Source organism: Apostichopus japonicus, chromosome 14 (assembly GCF_037975245.1).
Source record: "Apostichopus japonicus isolate 1M-3 chromosome 14, ASM3797524v1, whole genome shotgun sequence".
NCBI lineage: Eukaryota > Metazoa > Echinodermata > Holothuroidea > Aspidochirotida > Stichopodidae > Apostichopus > Apostichopus japonicus.
The window spans coordinates 21224784-21246779 of record NC_092574.1 but is presented as its reverse complement, the minus strand read 5'-3'; the positions used below and the strand labels follow the sequence as shown (position 1 = coordinate 21246779).

The 21996-nt window shown below is 35.8% G+C and overlaps 1 protein-coding gene across 1 annotated transcript in view; it reads right to left on the bottom strand.

Annotated features, from left to right (window-relative positions):
• The window catches only part of LOC139979460 (uncharacterized), a 114725-nt gene that overhangs the window by 91871 nt on the left and 858 nt on the right, over nt 1-21996 (bottom strand). The gene's annotated exons all lie outside the window — the stretch shown is intronic.

Here is a 21996-nt window from a genome sequence, read left to right as displayed (position 1 = left end):
ATTTTATTTGCCGTGACACAGAAATCATTTCGAGTGTAATCGATTGAGGTGCACACCTGTAGGACTCGATGAGTGGTGTGTCTCGAGTAGGCTTGACACTACAAAGCAGAAAGATGCATTGAAATATAAACTTACAAGAGAATGGATGGTAACCTTTAACAGCCTGATTAAATCTCGGGAGTATCTGAACACGATAGAAGCATCCAACTGCCTCATCAATACTGGTTTCCGAAGACATACAAACTTTGTTTCTCTACCGGGCATACATGAGAAGTTTTTGTCACAAAAAGGAAGTCTTTGCCTTTTACTGTAATTTCCTACAAATTGAGCTAATTGTTTAATTATAGAAATTTTACAATTGGGTTTCATTTTGGTACCTCCAATATATCTGTTGCATTTAAATGAATAATATATATATATATATATATATATATATATATATATATATATATATATTTATATTTACAACATGCTTAATTGATGGGTGTTACACACTATAATTGTATGCACCACCCGTGAACATTTTGAAACAACTTGGACAGATCCGGCCCAATTTCAGTCGCGATCCATTTTCAAAAACTCGTAAGTTGAGAGTTTCCTGTATCCTGCAACTTTCATTTTCAATGCTTTTTTGGCGGGGGGGGGGGGGGGGGGGACAGAGGAAGATTGGGGTGGTTGTGTTGACATAAAAAAGTTGAACTTTTCCAGTCAAAAGTTTGTTTACACTAGAAAAATGCCACAATATGGGGGGGGGGGAGGAAATGACTCATACTTTAAAAAAAATCCATGCTCTACACAAAGAAATCTTCCCCACCTATGCTTTCTTTTAAATAGTTAAGACATTAATTTGAACCCAACTTAACATATTGGCAGCATGCATGCTTAATATGCTATATGCATCACTATAAAGTACACATACAGCTTGCCATGTGCATGCATCCCTATATGTGTACTCCTGCCAGCACAGAATACAAATACCTACCTACAGCCTTCCTCAAATCTAATTAAAATATTTGCAAGTAGATCCTTCAAGTCATTTTGACTGCTCCTAGTTAATAGTAAGAAGAACATTTAGTGTGTCCAACACGTAAAATATAATCTTTTTAATTTCCTGAAATTTTCACTTGCAAACCTTTGACTTTTGTGCCTAATTGTCATTGTTCCTGGTGGACTAATTAAAACGAATACATTCCAGGTATGTTAATTATCTTGCTTTACTGTTTAGGTGTGGTACTAAACAGACTGTAGCAAATTCAAGGGCAAAATGCAACTTAAATAGTGTTAACAAATGAAGTGGAAGCCCAAAAAAAAGAAGAAAATGGCCAAAACCTTCAAAAAAAAATTCATTTGAAAACATTTAATATTTCCTGTGATCTTTTATAAGTTTCCTTGCACGTGCCTTGTGTACTTTTGTCTGTGTTGTTTTTATGTTTCCGTTTTTTTTCTTCTTGTTTTTCTCACCGCATCAAGATGTTTTTTGCACTTTATAAGAACTGCATATTATTATTATGATTATTATAAGGTAAAGTAGCCAAAATATGTAGGACAACTTGTCGAACTTCTACCGACAATATCAACTGAAACGTACAAATGGAATAGGATTTTAAGCTAGCTTACATGAATTTTTGCATGAATGACCTTGAATAAAAAATATTGCAAGTGGCAATGGAATACAAAACATAAGATATCTAAAAGCAGTCAAGGACATGATGAAAAGCAAAGCGAAAGAATATATCCCAATCAATCCATCTGTGGAAAAAAAAATATCTGTCAGCAAAATCCTTTTCAAATACAAGACGAGATTAGGTATATATATAGCTGATATATCTGAAGTCTAAAATGTAGCTTATGTACTTGACTGCACATAGCAAACATTTTAAACCAACACAAGCTACAAAAAATTCTTGGCAAGCTTGGCAGGTTTGTATATAAATTGATGCATCCTATCGACAGTTGTTCACATTTTTATTTTTTTATCCCTTCATGCATGATCATATTTAATGCTATAAATTTATGACAAGCACGAAGGCTGCTGTCCCTTTTTTTTTTCTTGAGAATTATTTCTGAGACAAGATCTGAAATTTGGCAATCATGAGGATATTTCTCTGGAGAACCATCTAGATATATTGTGGAACAGCTTAACCCTTGGAATTGCTAAACAGGGTTGGCATTTTTGTTTTATTTGAAGAAAAAAGAATCAAAAATATCAGATTTATGTGATTTTCAATCAGATTTTGTGATTTACATCAATTGCTTGAACTTTTTAATCGCATGTTATCTTTGTCAATCTGTCTGCATGCGGATCAATTGCTTGACATGGTTTTGTGATATAAACAGGTTTACTATTACACAGTGAGCATTTAATGAACGGAAACAATTTTTGAGTTATCAACGAACGTTCATTTTGATCTACTAAATGTCATCACACATTTCCTTGCCGGCATGGCAAAACTGTATTATTGTTTATCATGGGGAGCCACGCCTTAAATCAACAGAGTGCGCTTTCATATCCGTCCTTTCTACTTCCGCGTAACTTAGAAAAGCCTCTGACATCCGTGAATATTCCTTTGAGGAATCTCTGACAAACACTCCTGGGCAAACTACAGGCCTGCACATTCCCTAAATCACACACAGTGGGACATATCCGAACTAACAAACAGTTGTTACCACTCATACCTAGATCACAATTTAGTAATGAAATGTTGCCCACCATTCCTTGGCAACTTTACACACTTCTGGCTGTCAACAAATCAAAAAGCTTCTTTGAGGTATTTTCAATCACGTACGCTTAACTGTGTTTAAGCTTTGAACGGCAGAAAACTTGTATCCTTGCAAGCCTGCGAAATGGAGTTTATATACCAAATTCTTCTTGTAGTTTTTGGAAGAAGAGATCTCTTTTCAACATACTTTCACAATTATCTCACGGACTGAGATATGTTACAATGCTATACAAGATCTCTGGAGATCTGTTAACAGGATAGATCATTCGCATTAGAACCCAGAGCCTGTTTGGACCAATATGACAGCACCCTTTGTAGAAATGATCTCCATTATTGGTGACCTATGTGACAAACATTTCGATTTGTCTATTGACAGGTTTAATACTTTCATCAATGTTCAGAATTTGAAATACAATAGGGAGTGCATATAGTATGTACATTTTCCTGATCATTTTACAGAATATATATATATATATATATACGTATCCACTTTATATGCAGACACCCTCACTACTAGGCTATGGACGCTGATTGTTTGTCCAGAGGTTCAAACCGGTAAGGAAGGTTGTAAGTCCACTGTAGGCGTATATAGCTTAAAAGAATTCTTGAAAGCAGAATGAACATGCTGCATTGTATTCTACAAAAATTATAAAATTTAACCTCAAGCAAAAAGGCAAAACTTATGCATGTAGGATTTCGCTAAACAGCTTTAAGAGATCACAAATAAATGATTTTGCATGTAAAATATAGAATAAGTTAATTGGGCATTAATACAATGGGTATTGGGTTTATTGGGCACTAATACCAAACTACTTGATCCATCAGCTCTTAGCTTCAGTCTCCTTACATCAAGACTGTAACCATGTGATTAAATAATGCAAGTAAATGAACTTATAGGATTTTTGGTTATAAATCTGGGGATTTTGTAATATTATGAAGTACTTTCATCTACTTATGCCGGCAATAGTTTAGAATTCAAATTCAAATTTTGTACCGCAGTTCTGAAGGCTCTTTCATTTTTAACAATATCGATGGTTAAAGAACAGTTATAATTACACAAATAATTAGCAATTTGACCATTTTGCATAGCATTTTGTGATATTGTGATAAATTATTCACTTCCCAATGTCACACCAGTTTCAAGTAATCTACCTTAATCAACTTTTAATGAAAGAGCAGGGAAAAAAAGTCATACTCAAGGGAACTTTCAATATCCCCTTCAACAATAACAATTTGGGGGGGGGGCATCAGAAACAGTCTAAACAAATGTATCAATTTGGGTGGAAATTTGCAAAAGATTATCTGAACATTGTGATTCATTTGAAACAATCACATTTTTATATTACAATTCTTACCAAAGTTCAACAAAATTATCAATCCCTCCTTCTTGCTTCCCTTAATTCCCCCTCCCCCATCCCTCCTACCATCCCATCAACATGCACTTTCTAAAAAGAGAGAAAGCCCACATACATATATATATAACATGAAATCCTCATAATAATGTTGAGTATAGACAATGAGCACAAACCATGACTGAAAATAAAACTGTCTGCTACTGTACATGTCAAGGGATTGCACTATATGATATGGCAGTAGAAGGCATAATAAGACACTAGTGAACATGAAGTCTCACATACTGACATTACTTGTAATCAATGCTTGCAATTTGAGCCTTTAGGTTAATACAAAGGGTTTGCATTTCTTAAAGGTGGACTCTCCTTTTAAGTACATGTCTTTTCTACAACCCACCACTCAGGTATATATAGGCCAAAAAAGGATGATAATTTTGGAGAAGATTTGTGATTTTCTCAGATTCAAAGTCTTAATTTGTCTAGATCTAGAAAAGGTTTTTCCTAATATTGGAAAGTTCATAGTCCATCAAGATAGATCAATGCGGATCATATATGATTAGAAGAAGCACACTGACAAATTTATTCTGTTTTTTCATTAAAATTTACACCCAAAATTTCATATTTATTCCCCCTTCAAAATTGGGATGTGGCATATCGATACAAACACACCTGTTAATTTGTTGGTATATCGTTAACTTCACATCCCATTTCAAAGTGAAGTTATAGAACCGGTCTGTCCAATCAAACAAGCTGAAACCAATAAAGTGAAAAATCAACCACAAATCAAACATTTTGCTGTCAGTGTGCAATTATGACATCACACCTGTAGGTTTTCAGGTTTACTTTAAAGGTAAAAACAAACTGTGACAATTTTAATTGATAACATTTTGATATCACAGATGCTTAGAGTATATTCCTCTTTTATCGATTAAAAATAAAACTTTCGCCGGAGTATTCTTTTGATCTACATTTACATTTTTTTTCTGCCCTTATATAGCTATATAATCAGCTATAACTGGTTGTCCCTCTGACAAAACACTGATTTAATTTAGTTATCACATAACTTATTAAATGCCAATGTTCAGTAAAAATTGTTGTTTACATATAGATGCATATAAATTGGATTTCTTGCAAAGACAGAATTTTGTGTATTCATTTACAGTGTGTAAACACATCTAGCAATGTAATTGGGCTTTATATGTATAATCCACACCACTAATTAGGTTTTATGAAAATAAAACCATTTCAAATTGTTTATTATTACTCTGGAATTACTTAGACTGTTGGGTGATCACCCTACAGGCCATTTTGCATATTCTTTTAGATGCACCCCCACAAATAACAGAAGACATAAACACTGTTCAAATACAGCTCTTGACAGAAAATAAAACTATACAAAAGACTAAAATATTCATAATTGCATAGGCTATTGGTATTCCACCTGAATTCATAATGAGACTTGTTAAACTGTTTAAATATACCAGATACCAATAAAAATAAACAGATAAAAAAGAGTCCTTGTTCATACATTGAGCATCGGAATCTTTGGTCACTCAAATCCTTAAACCATGGAACAGCTACTTACGGTTTCAGATGAGAGTCTGACTTTAACCATTCTTTCGAGAGCAGAGTCACGGTTGAGGTACGCAGACGAACGCCTATGTTTGTGGTATGAGTAAAAAATGAAAACCTACCTCGGATCAATTTTTTTCTCTGGAGGGTAAAATATCACGCTTAATTGCTATAATATCTTTTACTACTCCATATTACGTATTCATAACCTCTGTGTCAGGGATGCTAAACTTTGAAGAGGATCGAAATGGAGGCCTCCCTTGTCTAATGTTGCATGAACAGACCATAAAACAGGCAAAGAAAAGAAGGGTATCAAAAAATTGCAATACTGGGAAGTAGACAACAAGACCATTATCTCTGTATATCAGGATTCTCCCATCTCCTCCTCCCCCACCCCCCCCCCCTTCCCCTCAGTCCCATCCATACATTTGGCTACTAGTGCAAAAGTCCATGGTCACATCTGGACCAATTGTTTCATTAGCTATATCATTTTGACAACAGCCTCAGGACAATAATTCTCTTCTCTGAATTTTCTGAATAGCGAATAATTTTAAGTTTACAAAATAGCTCCTAGGAATGTACTTTGGGATAAGGTGATACTGTACAAAAAAAAATTATCAAATGTTGACTGTTTCCGTTAGTTTATGTGATCAACTGTGACGATTATGACGATTTTACAAAAATTGTTCAAAATTAAGATAATTTGATGTCTGTTTACATCAAGTTGATGTTAATTAGTGTGCAATGAATGACCTGATTTTAAAGTTTGACAATTTTGTCACACAGACACTTTTCATGTTTGTTTATATTCAGATCCACAAGTCTCCTTGAATATATTAAAAATTTGTTGACGTTTTTCATTTTAATTATTAGTACGGCTAACGAGTGAATTTGTTATCGTATTTTCAGGTTGTCAATTTTTAACAGAGATGTAATACCAATTTTTAACTGAAATAGCTACTTTCAAGCAATTCCTTTGGAAAAACAAAAAAATAGTGCCTTTGTCCTTTTGAAAGTGTCACAATTTTTATTTTTCCTTTTCTTTCCATTTTTGTCTTAAGGTTTTTTCTCTCAAGTTCTCCTCAAGGATGTCTTAGGCCATTGGAAGGGTTGGATTAAACAAGTTTACTGAAAAAGGCCAAAAACGTTTGTACAAATTCATTGAAGAGGCTTCTAAAAGGATGACATACAGTAATCAAGTGAGCTGTCAAATTTGAAAGTGAGGCAATGTTACAGGTCAAAAGATTGTCCTGGTTTTTCTTGTTAATAGTGCAAGTTAAAAATTATCCTGAAAATCTTTAAAAAAATACAAAACTCTTATTTGGCCAAAGGACATTTAAACAAATTGAAGATAAGAAAACTGACAAACTGTGGTGGTGAGGACGTTATCGTCAAAGGAGCTATAAAGAGAAGATGTCTTACCGCCCCATTTCTAAAGGATCTTCACTGGCTTCCTATTGATTTTCGAGTAAAGTTCAAAATGCTCATACTTGCATTTCATACTCATGATTAACTACAGCCTGTGTATCTTGCTAACCTTCTATCATCTTACCTCCCCGTACGCACATTACGTTCGACAAGCAAATCATACCTCTGTGTACCTAAACCTTGTGTAAAGGCTTATGGATTCAGAAGTTTTACTTACTCTGCCGCAAGTCTTTGGAATCAGTTACCAGACCATCTTCGAATATTGTTCTAATTTATCCACTTTTAAGAGTTTACTGAAGACTCATTTTTTCTGTTGTGCATTTCGGTGTTGATGCTTTCCACTTTGTGGAGGCACCATGGGCAGTTAATCATTTCCTGGAGTGCCGGGCTATATAAATCTACATTATTATTATTATCATTACTATTACTATTATTATTATTATATGCTCTGTGGTACTTATAAGCTTATTAACTTACAAAGTTAAGAATATTCAGCTATGCTGTGGATAGGTAATTCGTGTGTATAGTAAACTCACATGTGGTAGTATGGAAGCACAAACTCAACACAATTTGATGAATATATACTGAATTACCCTGGCTGTCACCAAATGCCAACCCCCCCCCCCAAAAAAAATAATAAAAATCGACTAAATAAGCATTAGTAAAAAATCACAGCTACATACAGCATTGGTAAAATAGGATCCCCAACAATATTAAAGGCATTGAAGATTCGCCCCAAACCGTGTGCGGCCATCTGAAAAAGTTAACTTTGTTGCTTGCAAGTGACGTATTTTTCGTGTCGCTACAAAATGCAGACAGTAATGAAACGTGATACCTTAATTGTTATCTTTACCTGGACCTGAGATGACCATCGCTGTATCGTTTGTATACTGTGCTGTGGGTAATGACCGTAACTGTATGTACTGACTGTACAATAGTGTCTAATTACCGACGGTAGCAAACTGTGTGTGTATTTTCTGGGATCGATGGTGATGTTTAACACTTCTGTTACACCTCATTCGAAACTAGGTCAAATTACCGGCATTTAGACGTTTCTTTTTGCGCGAGTCTTCACACCCTTTAACTGTTTGTTTGTACAATTCTGATTCAACAAACTATATTCATATAATATTCATCTTGGGCATTTTTGCTCTGACATGTTGCATGATGCTGAAATACCTCTGCCTTTATCCTTTTTACCCTCCTGGCTTTTTTCTATGCCACAAAGCGATCATATCATGATTTTGTGTCACACATTTTACGACATTTATAGGTTTTAAAAAGGGAAGTTCTTTATTCCCTTAGGAGTTTTCTTTCACAATTCTCTATATACTGACCATACATTGGGGGGTACCCTTGAGTTTGCAATCACCTGAATATCTTGAAATGATGATGGTGGGAAAGCTGATCTCTTTCATAGGTAGAGTATCTCTTGTGGTAGGCCTATATATATTGCTTTACAATCACTGACCTATATTTTAATGATTGCTAATAATAGTCGTGACTGGATTTTTTTTTATTTCAGAGAGGCAACATCAGGGTTCCCAGCATCCATCTAAAATCACAACAAAACAGTCACATTTTCATGTTTAAGGGCTTGAGCTTAGGCTAAACATTTCCAATTAACTTTATGCGGTAGGCTGTACCCAAGTATCACTGAAGAATTATGATGATCAGCTAGTAATCATAGAAGTTTTTTTTCACGTAACTATAGGAATTCTCCTTATCTTGTTAAAAACACATGTCAAGGTACAAAATCGACAACTTTCACATCATATAGTAGTATTTTACCAACATTTGATATTAACAAAACATAAAAAAGAAGATTAAAGAAAGCAGAATTTAAAGGTACATATAGGTAAATATAGCTCTCTTAGTTTTCTCCCTTGTGACGAGAAAGTTTAAGTTAATTGTGCAATTGTATCAGACTTAAACCATCATAACTTCGAAACCTTTTTGTTCAATTATGACTGTCCAAAATTTTCACATTTCTAATTTTATAACAAGTTTCTTTATAGTAGACCTGTTTCGACCTAGACTTGATATAGTAAAAACCCATCAAGAAGAGATGACTATTCTCTGATCAGGAGTTATGGTGCAGTATTAAGGTTTATGTGTAACAGCAGACATACCCTGTTTCTGATGTAGAGTTCCAATAAAGTTTGTTTGCCTTGTTTTCAGTGTTTGTGTGGTCTGGAGTTAAAAGAATGTTTTGTCAGTTCGTTGTACACAATGTATCTATTTTGACTACTGTATGTTCATGGTTATAGTTTTTACGATAACTAGGTTTTTCTGAACGGCTTTTCCCATTTTTGAGATTTATAAGGATCCGTTCACTTTCCAGTGCCCGGCAGCTAATGATCATACATCAATCATAACACTTTTAACTGCGTAAAACGACATGTCTGTGTGACTGATCGCAGAGGCCGATCCCGAGAGAATTGATTGGTTCGTGCACCTGGTTTGCTTCAAATCAGACATGCGATCTACATGTGTTAGACGAGAGACCTTTCGTCTTGAAATTTTTATTTGATATTACAGATAGTATGCAATAAAGTATAAAAAAAACCTCCTATAGTACGTACATGCAATTTATTGCTCAAGATTCAACATTTTTTACCACTTTGCAATCACTCTCTCTCTCAAAATTTTTCTTGTCCAGGAGGGAGAGGCACACACGATTTTTTATCTCACCTGCATCTCATTCACCTATACAGTCAAAAATATTTTAACAGCTACATTTCGGAAGCAAAAAATAAAATAAATAACGGCGCGTCCTTTCAAGGAAAGAAGTATTGAAAGCGTCTCCCGGGGTATGGACAAGCAAAACACCTTGGTTCAGACCTCTTGAAATTCAAAAGCTGATGGGGGCCTCATGAGGTTACCGTGAATTGAATAATTGAAGGCTGTTGATGAAGTACATTGGGAGAGCACTCCGGGAACAGCAATTTACACTAGTTGATAAGATCACAGGTAATGAATTGATCAGCTCTGGGCATTGAACTTGAAAGAGATAAAATGCAACCCGTCTCTGCTCTTCTCCCACGTCAAACGGTACGAACCGACCGAATCTTATTTTAGACTCTCCGTCCGTCCGTGAGAGGAGCTGCTGAGTAGAATATATTCCAGTCTGGACGCTGTCCGAGTGACCTTCCAAGTTGAGGAGGCTCAAGAGGTTGAAATATTTTGCCAACAACTCTGAAAATTTGTTTATGAAAATAAAATTTTACTGATGTTTAACAGTTTTTAAAGGTTACTTTTGTGCATAAGCAAATGGGAACCATAATTCTCATCATTAATTAACAAAGGACAAAAAATGAAGTCGTTGCAAGATTTTCAAACAAAAATATAAAGAAACAAATCTTGTTTTCCAATTCACAAGACACTAAATATATCAAACTATATAGACATCTTTGTGATGCATGCACCAATGATATGAATAACTAATGATAAGAAGGTTAAGATAATTTGACTGCTGGAAAGGGAATTTGAACGTGAGATCTACAAGAATGACTGCTGGGTATCGTAGAGCCTTTAACTGCAGAGCTGTGCCATTGGATCACCATGAAAGATGCAGAAAATGAAAAAAAGACCATATTATCTAGACCTGCTTGCTTAAAATAGCTCAAAGTCGACCCAGTGAAAAGTCTGTGTATAGGTAATGTAGACTGTGAGTTAAGCCTGTGTAGGTAACACAGACTGTGTAGTTAACACAGACTGTGTAGTTAAGTCTGTGCAGGCAACACAGACTGTAGGTAAGTCTGTGCAGGTAACACAGACTGTAGGTAAGTCTGTGTAGGTAACATAGACTGTGTAGGTAAGTCTGTGCAGGTGACACAGATTGTGTAGTTAAGTCTGTGTAGTTAATATAGACTGTAGGTAAGTCTGTGCAGGTAACACAGACTATAGTTAAGTCTGTGTAGGTAACATAGACTGTGTAGGTAAGTCTGTGCAGGTAACACAGACTGTAGGTAAGTCTGTGTAGGCAACACAGACTGTAGGTAAGTCTGTGCAGGTAACACAGACTGTAGGTAAGCCTGTGCAGGTAACACAGACTGTAGGTTAGTCTGTGCAGGTAACACAGACTGTAGATAAGTCTGTGTAGGTAATATAGACTTTGTAGATAATAAAGACTGTAGGTAAGTCTATGTAGGTAACATAGACTGTGTAGGTAAGTCTGTGTAGGTAACATAGACTGTGTAGGTAAGTCTGTGTAGGTAACACAGACTGTAAGTAAGTTGGTGTAGGTAACACAGACGGTGTAGGTAAAGTCTATGTTAGTAACACAGACAGACGTATTGATCCTAGCATGATCTTCAGAGGCTAATTCTTTCCAAAAATGATGCGGTTGTTTTATTCCCCCTTAATGAACCTCAAGCATTGAATGCTAGTGAATACCCGGTAATATATTTCCACTACATTTGCATAAGAGACAACTTCAAAGAAGTCTGTCAAAACCTTGGGTCAACATTAAAAAATTAAAGCTCCTATGAATGATGAACTGTCAAAGAGGAAAAAAAATATATATATAATAAAAGTAACAGTCACAGTTGTTGCAACGTCCAGTGTGTTAAAAAGAACTATTTCATTATACCTGACTATATATCTGAGAAGATTTCTCAGGGTACGGGATAGATATCACTAAAACTACAATGCTCTTTAAATTATATCAAGTCAATTATTACTGGTAAATGGCTTCTGTTTAGCATCAACGTAAAATTTAACTGCCAATGCAAGTTGTGTGGTAAGATCTATTGTACTTTTATTTAGGGGAAGGTGGAGGAGGAGGGGATGGGAGAGGGTAATCAGTGCCATGTTGGGGTGGGGGTGGGGGGGAGGGGAAGGAGCAGGCAACCTACCCCTCCTCACAGAAGCAGAGCCTAGATGCTTCTACCTCCCCTTAAGAGTCTATTCTCAAGAAATGAATATTTCCATGAATTTAGTCCAAAATCAACCCCATAAAACCCAGTAAAACCATGGAGGTAAAAACACCTCCATGGTAAAACCAAGACCTCAATACAAACGTATTTAAATTTTTGGCTTTCCATTTTTAAGTGAACCAGTATGATTAGTTTCTGCCTTTCAGACGTACAGTTTACAGGCCATAAAAGTGTTTAATTTTTTCTTTAATCAGAGCAAACAAATCCAGAAGCCTCACTGTAAACTATACTTATCAACATTACATTGGTAACAATAAGGATTTGCATTTCCAGACACGATCAGTAGATTCACGAACACGGCAGTAAAGAGCTTTAACCTACCGCATTCTTCTTCCCAATATTATCGTTTGAATGATGCAAACTCTTCCACAGCGACTGCATAAAGACATATGTTAATTCCAAGTTAGGACATGTGCTACCTCGGAAGTGGAAGTTCCCCTGACAGGAGCGCTAGCCACTTATGAAATCAATGGTGATTTAAATGATTCATTGACTTGAGTCGAACATTTATCAAAATGTTTCGTGGGGTGACCTTGTATAGTATTGAGGTTTATCAGCCATACAGAGAGGAAAAGAATAGCATCATTTTAAAAAGACTGATGCATTTCACATTACTATCTATTTATTTTCTCTGTCTAGTACATTTGCAATGTTCACTTTGTATTAGACGACGGACCCTTTTCAGCTTTTAAGGACATCCGTCACTCACGCCTTGAGGGCCAACTTTAAACTGTCTTCTGACCTGAAAACCGTAACTTTAAAACATTACAAACACCCACACACACACAAAAAGAAAAGAGAGAAAAAAAACAAAGGGAGAAATAGTAATGTGCCATGTACGTGTTCTAAACATGTGGGTACTGATTGCAGTAAATATTAGAGGAATACAAATTAAAAGCAAGCTAACTATCTGCATGAAATTGTCAACATCGATTCCCCATTATATCTTCGAGTGACCTCAAGTTTTAATTGCAAGGAGAGTATTTATATCATCTTTAAACTGATATTGGAATTCACAATGCTTTTGTAGACAAAACATCTGATCCATTAATATTGTCCAGGCTGTAACAGTATGATAATCGCATTTCAATTTATCGATTCCTGGCATCAATTCTAGAAAGGGGTCGTGTATTTGCATATATATACATATCAGAAGTTGCGTTCATGTCAGAAGGTGCTGGTAAGTAATAATGATGTAATGACCTCTGATGGTTTGAACTTAACAAGACAGAATGTGATGACTATAGAGGCTATAAACTTTTATTCCTGGCCAAAGATTAGGAAAAACAGAAGATGGAAGAGCTATGTGAGAATGAGTAAGAGCTATTTGAAGAATACTTTCATACAAAGCTACTGTATACCACACACTTTCCACATGCCTGCCCCCCTTCCCACATGCCTTCTCCATTCCCACATGCCTGCACTCCTTCCCGCTATGCTCCAGAAACCATGAATTTAGTGTGGCCTTATGTACACAACTCTCCTTCTAAACTGAGTTAACATGCAGTTAAACAAGATTATAGCTCTTAAAGATGATCACTTTTATTTTATAAAACAAACTCTGAAAGGATCAATATTATTTTTGATTATTTTATTCTTTTTGCAGGGAATGCCTTGAACCACTTTATTCCAGTTTGGGGTCCTGGATAATATGATTTTGTTTGAATTTATTCTACTCATTGTTGAACCGTAATATCCCTTAAATTACTTGTCCGTGTTTCGGTCAGTGTAAACAAACACCGGATGGTGGACACTCGCATCAGTTATCCCACATGGATGCCTCAAACCTGCAGCGGATTCGGCTAATCAGGTCAACAGATTCAGGACAGGACTGAGGATGTTCCCGTAAACATGATGAAGAGACATAGCATGCTTGAGACTAAGTGAGGGGCACTCGCTGTGACTTTTACAAATTGCTGCCAAAAAACATGAGGATACTGCAAAATTTCTAAAAACAGGGATCTTTTTTTTTTACAATCAACTGAAATCACTTGGAATGTAAAAACGACCAAACTGAAAGCTAATATACACATATTAGAAAAGAATTTATTGATTAAAATGAAATTCAACTTTTGACCTCACAAAAACAAAGCCCATTGGTGCCCTCCACTGTCCTATTTATAGGTCAATTACAATGCCTATGAACTGTTTCTTTGCAGTGGCGGAGCTAGGGGTATTGTTCAGGGGGGGCGAGAATGGTCTGTAGGGGCGCTTCGACACTATCTAAGCGGAGCGCCACCACAGGTTGGCGCGGAGTGTGCAGAATTTTTTTGAGTAAAGATAATCCCTAGATCGCCGGAAATGACCCTTTCCTGGCCTTGCTAATTTCAGATAAACGAAGAATAAATAGGTGACATCGCCAACAAAATGTGACAAATGTCAATAGGTAGATGAGAGCGCAATAAAAAAGTCAATAATTGCGAATAAGTAAAAAGTGGTAAAAAGCTGAAAAGGGTGCCAGCAGTCCATTTGAGTTTGTCAGAGGGGGCATCCGCCCCCCTCCCTGACTGTATGGATGCTCCGCCACTGTTTCTTTGTTGGCATTACCTGTCAGAAGCCACACTTTCTTGCATAACATGTAACTAATCCCTTCTCCTCCCCCCTTCCCCTTCCTCTGTTGTCACCATCATCATCGTCCACCTTTCCCACCCACCCGGCACCCATCCATCCATCCCAAATGGGGAAACAGAAGGACTATGTACTATTTAAGCATCATATCAAACTTATTGACCAATGGTAACACAATGTTGTCTTGTCCAAGAGACTTGACATTATTACTATGTACAGTACACTGCAACTGGCTACAAATTTAATACAGAAGCACATCTATAAACAACACAATTCAGACTTTTACAGTAAGATCTTCTGCGGGTTGCATATTGCATAGCAAACCTACCCTTGAGTCATTGGTTTGCCCTTTAGCAGTCCAGATGTAGACAGACATTGTAGACACTTCTGAGAATGAGGAAGTGCTTTATCAAATGATACAAGCGAATATTGCTTCAGGCTTAGTTTCCATTAGGTTAGTACTGTCTCTACAGGATGCATACGGTGCAAAAAAAAAATCCTCAAAATGAGAAAAAACTTGGCAAAAAAAGTGTTTGATTACAAGTTACGGTACAGTTAAAAACAGGGCATACAGTTGAATAAAAAAAATGACTTAATTGAAGAAATGCCTCTGTGCAATAATTACATATCTTAGTCGATCTGGAATCATACATATCTAGGAGGTATTATAGATCTGTATATTTAGGATTTTGGTACAATTAGGAATTTGGTCAAGGGAGAGGGGTGAGCAGGTGGCTAAATATCTTAAAGTTTGACAATATATATACTGATGGGCAATTATTGTAGTCCCCTTCACTTTGTGATTGATCGATTGTAAATTGTACATGACGGTGGTGCTTTTGTAGGAAGTCATGACACATGCTTTTTCACACAACTTATATAACATAATGTTCCAGCAAATTGGGTAGACTCAGTCTTTTCAAGTATATAAAATGAATAGATACTACTCATAAGTGCAAAACCATATTTTAAAGAATATATTTATAGCGTTAAAAACAATTAACCATATAATTACAGGCATCCTAAGCCACACCCACAGTACCCCTGTACTAGGTGTTTGGCAGGGGGGGCGGGGGAGATGATCAGAAAAGAACAGACTTGTCATCTATTGAAATCTATCATAGATATTACTTATTGAAAGAAAAACTGCTACAAGTTTCCCACAAGTATACTTTCCTGAAGGTTCCAAGTTTTCCTCAGTATTGTGAAAAGTGAAAAAATAACAATTAAATATCTCAATGCGGGTAATTTAAACTATTAAAATATTTGTCTTGAAATTTGGAGAATGGGTGACCATAATCTGACTTTCTAGCAGATTTGAGGACAGAATTGATCTCCTTTTTTAGTCTGGATGAAATGAGAGGACTTCATTAGTTTCCTCCCTAATTCAAATTCATCTGCTGAAAAAGTCACAGACTATATCTTAGTTGGAGCAATTTTTGATAATATTTTGAGTACCTGGCCTCAAAAATTTGGGCTCATCATTATATAGCTAAATGCCAGGGGATTTTGCTTTTTGCTAGTAGAAGAGAAGGGTGTTGGCAATCTTCTCCCAGTAGACATGAAGTAAGACCTTTAACACATATGTAGCAGCGTAATTTTACACCGTTACTGTGTCCGTCAACTGATAGCACCCTCAATTACCCTTGTAATATCGCTAGTTCGAACTTACACACTTCGGCTGTTGACTTTTGACTTTGACCGCTCAATACGACAAGCTACCAACTACATTAATCGCCTTCTTCTTACTTTCAATCGGATAATTTTCAACGAGTTGGGAAACATTCCTATTTGACCGCTATTGATTTATTTTATCGGAAGTGCATTCCTTTTATCTCGTTACATAAAACATTTCGTATTGTTTGAAGGATCTCAAACTACTTTTAATTGTGTTATAGATGGATCCTGTATTTTCATTTAAGTTATATCGCAACGGACCGACGTAGTGGACCAGGGTTTATTATTGCTGTGCTACACAAACTGGTGAGATACAATTTCGTTTTTATTTTTGTTACCGCCAAAACATAGTATTGATGATTAACAATTGTCAGTCAAAGGATACTTCTGTATCTATAACAAGAGCCCTGAATTACTGCAAGTTTTATTGGGCTCAGTGCTCCCCAAAGCCTGCATGAAAAGTATTAAGCGATTTGTGCTGTAATTCAGCAAAACTGCCAGGGAGGACTTGGTTTTAGTCAGTAGATTCTTTTTAAGCACTGGCATGTTTTTAAAAAGTGACTAAAAGACGCGAAAATTGTGGGTCTGAGTAATACTTGTTAGGTTTGATAAAATTGTCTGCTGAATTTTTGCAGAAAGCTGCTTAAAGATATTTGTAAACCGTATAGACTTTTCAGTATCATGCAATGCTTTTACTGTACTTCTCTCTTTATGTATGACTATTAAACATAAACCAAACAAACCTCAGGCTTTACTAAAAGAACACATTTCTAACAAAACTAGTTACCGACACTGAATATTTTACATCTGAACCTAAATATTGGATGAAGAAATGGCTTTCGGAAGTGTAAATTATACTCTAACTGCAAAGATTTCTAAAGAAAAAAAGAAATATGCAAATTTATAAAGCTGTCTAAGTGCTCGTTGCGGCAAAGCAACGAGATGATGAGTCACATGTCTGGCTGTGCGGCCTGTCACACGCAAACAGTCCGCCCTTCATGAAAGATTTTCAGAGATGAGTTCCCTTTGAAGCCTTTTGACGCACAAACTCAGCCAGACATGCAAATGATATTCTTGTTACATCGGGCGATACAAACGTGCAAATAGATCTGATACTCGTGAGCGAGCCATTTGTTATTTATATGTATATATATATATATATATTAGATATATATATGTATATATATATGTATTTATATATATATATATGATTTTTTCCCTCTCCTCTGCTCACTAGCAATAACGTCACGTTTATCGCATCAAGACTTCTCAGACATATTGAGGTGATGGGTTGGAGACAGCAGTTTTCCAGTCACTCTTCTAAAAGTCTCAATCAGAAACACAAGACTTGGAACTCTGACCAAATATGAATCACAAAATTTCTTTCCTTTTTTCTGAAGTTTTGAACACTCCAAAGCATGGGGCCCATATGAGTCCATTTTTGCATTCCGTCCTTTATTTTTCTTTATTGGTTAGACAATTATCGATACAGACAACAAGTTTCAGTCGGAGCCAGAGATCTCAAAAATGAGAGTTATACTGGGAATTTGAATGAAAATAGAATTAATTCATAATAAGTAAGTCTCATATGGTATTCACAGAGACTGTAATTTGATAGTTAGAATCGCGCTTAGTGCACGTCTCTAAATACACAAGCTGGGGAGGAAAAATATGTAAGTATCACTTTTTTTAAGACATCCTCTTAAATCCTCTTGAGAAATGATGAGAATAAAGGGGGTCAGAACCAGTCATAATATTTCACGTACATGTAATGAGGATGTAGCGTCATGCATGAACGAAGGAAAATATTTCTGATTAATTCAAGTCAGTTGAATCATTTAAATTTAAAGGGATAACAAAAAAATTTCAATAGATCACAGAGAAAGTCAAATGAAGCATCATTTTTTTGCAACTTCTGTCTTGATAGAGCTTGTCTTGTGGCTGAGATATATAAATTTTGTAAGTTTAATACATCTTATTCAGTTATCAGTACATTGTGCAATAATTTCTGATGTCACGTATATGGACGGCACATCAAACTGTCTCCGTTTTTCGTAACATTTCATTCATATGCAATGATGAGAAACCACTAACGGATCATTGAAATCATAGTTTAGTTGCGATGAAGTCGATGATCCCATTTCCAACATGAAATAACACCAGGTCACACTATTGAATAATCTTCAAGGGTTATAATTATTATTTCAATATTAAAAAAGAACAAAACCTGGTGTTGGTGTGGTCCCTGTATTTGCACCAAAGGAAAGTGAAAATAATGGCCAAAGTTACAAGGACGTGCTCACGTGGCTGCGCCTGGCAGTTCTGGATGCCGCCAGACACAAACGGTATTTTAAACATCTCCGCCGGCACTTTTTTTGTGGTTTAACAAATTTTACCATTACCAAAACATTGGTGAATACTTGGCACAGAAGTTAGTGCCAGAATAGCACCCATCTGCCATCTGAGCATACTTCATTTGCATTTAAACCCCCACCCATGAGACCTCTCTCCCCGAACAATTCCTGAGCACATCTCTGAAGCTAGTATTTATAGTGAGTTGAGAGTTGGATCATTAAGTGTGCTTCGTTTCACAAGCTCTGTGTAATATAGATACTTTATTCTTTTCTTTTTTTCTCTTTTCTTTCTTTCTTTTTTATTCTTTTCTTTTCTTTCTTCAGGGAGTCCTTCCACATTGTTAAGCTTTTAAGCTTTATGGAAGACTTCCCTCCACTTTGTACTTTTGTGGAAAAACAAATAAATAAATAAATTATAAATTCTCAGTCTTTGTTATCCCTTTAAACAGACATTAAGACTTTCCTTTCATGAAGAATCCACTAGTTGGTGGTATATACATGCAATACATGACTTTTATCACATAAGCTAGGACTACACTTATCAAGGAAACTTAGAATGTTGAGCAGAAATACCATTTTGAAAGACCAGTGAAGATCTGGATAATTTGGGAGGTAAGAATGTCTGGGAAAGAAGTTTTGACGATCTTTATTTGATTGTGATATTACACAGCATAAGGTTTTTTGTTTTGCTTTGAGGGGAGTGGTTGGGAGGGGGGGGGGGTGTGTGGGATGGGGATACACACAAGATACATTGTATACTGTCATAACATGTGACCTCTTTATAAGTCGCAGGATGAGAGCTTAAATCATGTGACTCTCATGTAACCTACGTGTGAATGTTGCTCGGATTAGCCTACAGTAGGGTTCCTCTCATTAAACTGTCAGCATAAAACTCAAGACTAATGAAAAAATACAAGCTTCTACTTTCATGCTGAGGCAACAATTACAACAAAATACAATGATGGCCTGCGTAAAGTTGGCTAAGTAAGATTTACAGAGTTAACTATTGTGCCTCATGATTGATGGGTGTTTTGAAAGCAAGATAATGGACAACTAAATAGAAGAGCTACAATTCATTTGATGAAGGATAAAAGCCCCCCCCCCCCCCAAAAAAAAAAATCTACATTATGACAACAATACACATGAAAGTTCTACTATCAGAAACTGCAATGCTAAAGCATGGCTTAAACATTACATAATCATAAGAGTGTAGAAACATAAAGGACGACAATGTTAGTTTCGTCATCCTTCCTCATTTTCATTTTTTTTTATTAGTTTACAAAGCCATGTGGAGTGTTAGCTCAGTGGTTAACGGCGGTGCCTTTCAATCATAAGGTCCCGAGTTCCAGTCACTCCAAGATTAATGTATATATCGTCCAGTTACAGAGTTGTTGACAAATGACAATTCATAATCATGGACGTTAAATATGAATCTAAGAGACTGACTTCGGTCAGCTTGCGGCTTTGATAAGCCAATGATGGCTTCTTCGCAAGTTCCTGCTTGCAGGAGGATCTAAAATACATACATAAATACCTCTAGTGCTTTATAATAGATATCCAGGCCTTTGGGAAGTTTTCACATATGAAATGGGTGGAATCTATAGATTAGCAATGCTACAGAAGTATTTTCAGAAGCACAAGTTGTTCCATAAGTACTGTAAGAACTGATTATGCACAGATTGGTTGGGAGATTTAGCTTGGTTTATATAGGAAAGAATGCTGAGCATGATATAAATCAGCGACGACAGATGGTTACAAAATCATTAGTATGCGAGTGAAATGTCAAGATTAACTTTCATGATTACAAATCGTTTTGCATATTAATTGCAATTAACAAGGTATTAAGTTAACGCTGCAGTGTTATACCCTAAAGTTTCAGTCATCGCCACATTGACAAGTTTGCAGCTTGGCTTCAAATGGAGCATAAACAGTTTGAGAAACTCACCCTTCCATATGTATACACATGCTGTCATAATGCTAGTAAATTGATGTTAGGATGATTAATGCAACAGGTTGTGTCATTGATGCCCAGAATACGGTTGGAACATTTGGGAATAATAAAAAATCTGCATGAATTTAAATGATTCATGGACTAGAAAAGATGTACCCACAACTGATGAGTAAGACACCCAAGACAGAATTGAGAGTCATCAAACTGTCTTTCTGGACAAAAAAAATAGCCTTAAAGAAAATAAACCATAAAAATCAACTCAAATCATTTGAAAATCAAGAACACGCTCTTATCTACAGGATATCGCTATGTACAGCCTTGTAATTGCCACTTATACTCGATTGCACATTAATCTAACAGTTAACATTAAATTTGAACCCTAAAGCATTATAAAATATTCAAAAGCACATAAAAGCCACTAAAATCCAACGCTTGCTTTCAGTTGATTACCCAATGCTCATACAGAAATGATGCAATGTTAACATGCAATGTGTAAAGTTGCATGCATGCATACATTCTTCTGCACAAATATGTTAATCATGAAGCTTATCAACTCCAGCATGTTGTGATAGATTTGCTTTTCTTGTATAGACTTTATGTTGTTATAAACATTGCTTTACATAGGATGATACGCACCACCAAAAGATGTGGATATTGATGTTAAAATCAAGAAAATAAAAATGACTTTCACTTTTGTTATTTATAACCAGTGTTGAGTTGGACTTGCATTTTATAAAACCAAAAACAACAAAGTGACTTAATGGTATTGTTAATTGGTAAGAATGTTAAGGAAATTTAGTAAAAATCATTTGCTAATTGCTTAGTTTTTGGTGAAAAAGAGTTTGGTTTTTAATTAACTGCAAATCTTATCATTGGTAACTTTACAGGTAAAATACTTCAATCGGTTACTTGAATGCAAAATTGCAACTTTATAGCTTAGTAGAGTCATACAAGGAAGGACTAAGTTCCATGCTATGGAAGACTAAGACTTTTCATTTCATTGGTGCCCTCACATCTCTATAGTTAAGATAGAACATGCCAAGACTTAGAATAACAGTGGCACTCAGACTGAGAGGTCCATTTGAGAGCAAACGAACATAACCCAATGGTCAAAACATTTTGTATTATTTAATTCTTATGCTTAATGACATGTATATTGGTTTACTTAGTTTCATTTTGCAAATCACTTAATATTTCTTCATATTGCTCCAGAGGGGAAGTAGCCATGAACCTGGATAGGCCTAGCCTGTGTGTTACTATTGTTGACATAATCAGGTTTATTGTCTAACCTATCATAATAATATATGTTTTTGAATGCCCTTTTTGATATGGCTAAAATATTTTGCCTTTGAAATGATACCCACAGGTCTTGATGCACCAACTATATGATAGTCTTATACATGTATAAACGTGAAAAGTATTCAATTTGCAAAC